The sequence below is a fragment of the Triticum aestivum genome, chromosome 5A (genome assembly GCF_018294505.1).
Source record: "Triticum aestivum cultivar Chinese Spring chromosome 5A, IWGSC CS RefSeq v2.1, whole genome shotgun sequence".
In the NCBI taxonomy this organism is placed as follows: domain Eukaryota; kingdom Viridiplantae; phylum Streptophyta; class Magnoliopsida; order Poales; family Poaceae; genus Triticum; species Triticum aestivum.
This window is the reverse complement of record NC_057806.1, coordinates 557,964,747-557,971,004: the sequence shown is the minus strand read 5'-3', so window position 1 is coordinate 557,971,004 and position 6,258 is coordinate 557,964,747.

Below are 6,258 nucleotides of genomic sequence, written 5' to 3'. Positions count from 1 at the left end.
CGACTTAGAGCCTCACCAACAGTCCCCATGAAAAACTCTCCCTAAATATGGTTCTACAGGATGTCCATATAATCTAGGGGAGGTTGACAGGTAAGCTGCTTTTGTAGTTTCTGTAAAAATCTTCCCGTAAAATTATCATGGCAACCATTCTTCTTAGATAAGTTGTGCTTTCCTCTCAACACACCAAAGGCTGTTATCTAACTAAATTTGCTTAGTTCATAATCTTAACTTCTTTTGGCCCTATTTCCACTACTACAGATCTGAATAACACTAAAGACCAGATTGCATCATCACTTACGCGGGTTCAACGATGACATTGAGATAACGGTCAGGCTAGTTGACCCGTTTGTGATAACTATCATCACAGACCACCTGACCTGTGATTGCTCCACAGAAGAGTGCTTCAACGAGAGTATTAACTGACCATCATTAGTCTAGAGGCCAGTCAATGATGTTTATTCTTGTTAGACGCAAACGGATGCACTGCTAGCAGTCCAGTAGTACTACTGCTAGCAGTAAAACCATGCTTCACAACCATACAAATCACAATATTGCATACACATATTTCAAATAATCCATTTCATATGCACATATACAAAATCTCTTACATCGCATTTCATGGGTTAGACATACAAACAATATCATACATTGTGTATGGTTGCCCCACATACAAACAATTTATTCGTAATCATAAGAAGCTAGTTTAGACATGAACCAAAAAATTATGAGTGTACTATAAAGCTCATCATCATCCTGGACACTGCCATGGAAGGAAAACATGGCAGCGATGCCGGGTTCAACGACCGCCCATGGCATCTCAGGAGACCTGACAGCACCCCACAAACACCAAGCCTTGCATCGGCTGTCACGCGCCCAGACGACGAGCATGCAATGGCACCTATACGCACAGGCCAACCACATGCATGCACGCACAGGCCAACCACATGCCCGCGGGCACCTACTGCACGACGCATCCACGGGGAGGGTGTGACTAAGGGTAGCGTACATCCGGTGATGCGGAGGGCAGGGGACGATGAGGTGGGCGGCAGTGGAGGGCTGGGACATGGTTAAGTGTTAAGAGTGTGTGTGTGCGTGCGCACGTGTGTGTGTGTGTGGGGGGGGGGGGGTGTATACACACATTTGAAGTCATCACCGACCGGCCTCCATAATTGGCCGTCCGATGATGATATTATAACATAGACCGACTGCAAGCTTAATCTGTCATTGTTGCTTTGCCATAGAATTTTGTTTCTTCATTCCCAGTACCAATCCCATTTTGACATTTCTAATATGCTGGAGAAAAATGTCGACCGACAGGTGTCATGGAAACACTAGTAGAAAACAGGGCTTTGGTTGACTCATGGGTAAGGGCATTAATCCCGGTTCACTCACGGACCAGGACCAAAGGGGGCATCAGTCCCGGTTCGTGAGGCCAGGGCACCGGCCGGGCCTCGGGGGCCATTGGTCCCGGTTCATCTGACCCCTTTGGTCCCGGTTCCAGACACGAACCGGGACCAATGGGCCTCGCTCCTGGCCCACAACCTTTAGTCCCAGTTGGTGGCTGGAACAGTGACCAAACGTGGTCCTTTAGTCCCGGTTTTAGCCACCAATTAGGACTAAACAGTGGCCTATATATACCCTTGCCCCTGCCCGCGAGCAAAGCCATCGCTCTGTTTTTTGGGCGGTCGTGGGAGAGCATTGTGCGGCTCTAGGTCACCTCCGATGCACATGAGGTGTTCGATGAAATGCCCGAGCCACACTTAAGCTTTCTCCTCTTGAAGCTCCTTGTCCAAGCTCCATTTTCCCCAAGATTTGTCTAGGTTTGGCGGTCCATACTTTCCCGTCCCCGTCCTCACCGCCGTCGATCGCCCCCGCCGATCTCGTCGCCGACACCACCGTGGCGAGCCACTTGTTCTTATCTTCTTTCTAAAAGAAAAAAGTTCTTACTTGTATGATTTAGATAGATACTTGTATAATTTTCTTACTTTTATTATTTTTTGTTATTATATAGTGCGATGGTTTTGGTATCCGCCTCTGTCAGCCCTCGTCCTGTCTATAATTCAGATGTGGTATATATTATCTTTATAACTATTTGGTTCATTTAGTGTTTATGACAATTATGCCGAGCAACGTGACAGAGATGTTTTTATCTAGGAGGTATGTGATCCGGAAATTCCAACTGACCCTATTATTGAGAGGTTAAATTTAGTTGAAGAAGAAAAAAATTACATGAAGAAAAAATTGAAAAGAATTGAGGACGAGAAGATGAGATTGGAGTTGCATGTTGCGGATGTCGTCGATGATCACAAGATCAAGATGGATGCAATGCGCTTGAATATTAGAAATATTAGAAAATATGCCATTCATACCAAGGCTTGGTATCATTATGCCGTTGGATCAATTGTTACCTTAGTTGCATTATGATCACATTTTTTTTGCATTGAAATGTTTTACATAGTTTCAATGTATGGTTTAATTAGATGCTCTAGAGAGCTATATCTTGTTCAATGAGAACTATATATGTATGAACTTTATGTATATTTTTTCAGTAATAACATCTGATCACTAATTTACTTTGGTTTTAATGTGATGATCAACTTCTATTAATTTGGTCACTTCTCTATTCATGATATTCTGTAATGGTTTTTGACACACTTAATTATATATAATGCACGCAGATGAACCAACAATGGATGTACGGTGACAGACGCACCTCCGAGTACATTGAGGGCGTGCATAATTTTCTCGAATTGGCTGAGGCGAACAAGCAAAATGGTTTTATGTGTTGTCCATGCCCTAGATGTGAGAATACGAAGTCTTACTCTGACTGAAAAATCCTTCACACACAGCTACTTGAGAAGGGTTTCCTGCCATATTATAATGTTTGGACCAAGCACGGAGAAAGAGGGGTTATGATGGAAGACAACGAAGAAGAAGATGATGACAACTATGTGCCCCCCGAATACGGTGATGCTGCAACGAGGGAAGCTGAAGATCAAGAGGAACCAGACGATGTGCCCGATGATGATCTTCGCCGGGTCATTGTTGATGCAAAGAGACAATGCGAAAGTGAAAAGGAGAAGTTGAAGTTTGATCGTATGTTAGATGATCACAAAAAGGGGTTGTACCCAAATTGCGAAGATGGCAACACAAAGCTCGGTACCACACTGGAATTGCTGCAGTAGAAGGCAGACAATGATGTATCTGACAACGGATTTGAGAAGCTACTGAAAATATTGAAGAAGAAGCTTCCAAAGAAGGTTCTATGCCCTCTAGGATTTGAGGTGTAGAAGATACATGCATGCCCTAGTGTCTGCATCCTCTACCGTGGTGCATACGAGGATTTGAACGCATGCCTGGTATGCGGTGCATTACGGTATAAGATCAGACGAGATGACCCTGATGATGTTGAGGGCGAGCGGCCCAGGAAGAGGGTTCCTACCAAGGTGATGTGAAATGCTCCTATAATACCACTGTTGAAACATCTATTCAGAAACAAAGAGCATGCCAAGTTGATGTGACGGCACAAGGAGGACCGTAAAAAAGACGGGAAGTTGAGAGCACCCGCTGACGGGTCACGGTGGAGAAAATCGAGAGGAAGTGTGGGGACTTTGCAGGTGACGCAAGGAACACATGATTTGGTTTAAGCGCGGATGGCATTAATTCTTTTGTGGAGCAGAGCAACAATCATAGCACCTGGCCCGTGACTCTTATGTATCTATAACTTTCCTCCTTGGCTGTGCATGAAGCGGAAGTTCATTATGATGCCAGTTCTCATCCAAGGCCGTAAGCAACCCGACAACGACCTTGATGTGTACCTATGACCATTAGTTGAAGAACTTTTACAACTATGGAATGGAAAATGTGTACGTGTGTGGGATGAGCAAGACCAGCATGAATTTGACCTACATGGGTTACTGTTTGTAACCATCAATGATTGGCCTGCTCTCAGTAACCTTTCAGGACAGACAAACAAGGGATACCATGCATGCATGCACTGTTTAGATGACACTGATAGTATATATTGGACAAATGCAGGAATAATGTGTAACTGGGGCATCTTCGATTTCTTCCGACCAACCATCAATGTCGAAAGAAAGGCAAGCATTTCAAAGGCGAGGCATATCACTGGAAGAAGCCTGATAATCCCCAAGAGCAGGGAATCATCGTAGCAATTCCCATTGGTGGAAGTGATAAGTATGGAGTGTCGAACCCACAAGGAGTTAAAGATAAGATCAATATTCTCTCAAGCCCAATCTGCCACTGATATGAATCTACGTACACCGAACGGTTTCTTCCAACTAGAAACGAGAAATAAAACTACGTTGTGGGTATGAAGAGGATAACTTTGCATGGTATCAGAGAGATAAAATATAAAAGTAGGTGTTGTTATCATAAAGTTAGAATATATTACTAAATATTATAAATAACGAGTGTGGAATAATGATGGATCGGTGTGCGGAATTTTCTTAGGCAATTGTTAACAAGGGCGGTGGTCGTCATTGCAATTTCATATGAGGGAGAGCATAAGCTAACATACTTTCTCTTCTTGGATCATATGCACTTATGATTGGAACTCTAGCAAGCATCCGCAAATACTAAAGATCATTAAGGTAAAACCCAACCATAGCATTAAAGCATCAAGTCCCCTTTATCCCATACGCAACAACCCCCTTACTCGGGTTTATGCTTCTGTCACTCAAGCAGCCCACTATAAGCGAATCATGAACTTATTGCAACACCCTATAGCGGGAATCCCTCACGCTTGCGCGACACGGAGGGCACAATAGGACATCACCAAAATAAAACATACAACTCATACCAATCTAGATCAACAATCAACCCAAAGACAAAGGATATCTACTCAAAACATCATAGGATGGCAACACATCATTGGATCGTAATATGTGGCATAAAGCACCGTGTTAGACTAGGGATTACAACGGGGTGTGGGAGAGTGGACTGCATAAAAGAGATGAGGATGGTGATGATGATGGTGATGTTGATGAAGACGATCACCGCGGCGATGATTCCCCTCTCGATGGCACTCCGGTGCCACCAAGAGAGAGGAGGAGAGGTTCTCCCCCTTGTGCTTGCTCCTCCATGGCCTCCCCCTGGATGGGGAGAGGTTCTCCCTCTGGTCCTTGGCCTTCATGGTGATGATGGCCCCTCCGGGATCCTCCTCCATGCCCTCCGGTGATGATGGCCCCCTCCGGCAGGGTGCCAGAGAGGGCCTAGATTGATTTCTTGTGGCTATAGAGGCTTGCGGCAGCGGAACTTCAGATCTAGGTTAATTTCTGGAGGTTTGGGTATTTATAGGAGAGGTTGGCGTCGAGAACAAGTCAGGAGGCCCCACGGGTAGTTCATGAGGCACAGGGGCGCTCCCAAGGGGGTGGGCGCGCCCCCACCCCCATGGGGCCCACGGGACTCCCCTCCGGTAGATTTTTGTTACAATATTTTTTATATTTTCCATAAAATTCTCTGTTGATTTTCATCGTATTCCGAGAACTTTTATTTCTGCACAAAAACAATACCACTGTAGTTCTGCTGAAAACAACGTCAGTCCGGGTTAGTTCTAATCAAATCATACCAAAATCATATAAAACTATTGTAAACATGGCATGAATACTTCATAAATTATAGATACATTGGAGACGTATCAGCATCCCCAAGCTTAATTCCTGCTCGTCCTCGAGTGGGTAAATGATAAAAGAAATAATTTATGATGTGTGAATGCTAGCAAGTGCTTATGTTTGATCAATGATAGTTTCAATCACTTTTTATAGCATCATTATATATCATAACAGTAGCTCAACTCATAAAAATTCTCATGATCAAGTAACAAGCTATTCACATGTTAAAGTATAGATCATAAACTTTCTTGAAAACTAACAAACAATGCTCTTAGTCATCAAACAATTACAATTCATCTTATTTTCGGGAAGGGTCTATGTAAGAGCTTTGATTCAGCAAACTCCACATACTCAACTATCATTTAATCTTTCACAATTGCTAACACTCATGTGATATTTATGGGTTCAAAGTTTTAATCGGACACAGAGAAAGATAGGGGCTTATAGTTTCGCCTACCAACCTTTTACCTCAAGGGTAATGTCAACAATAATAATTTATCAAAACCTACATCCAAGTGATATATATATATATCCGGATCGCTCCAACACAAAGTGCTTGCCAAAGGAAAAAGTGTAAAAAGGGAAAGGTGATGATCGCCATGACTCTTGTATAAGGGTAGAAGAT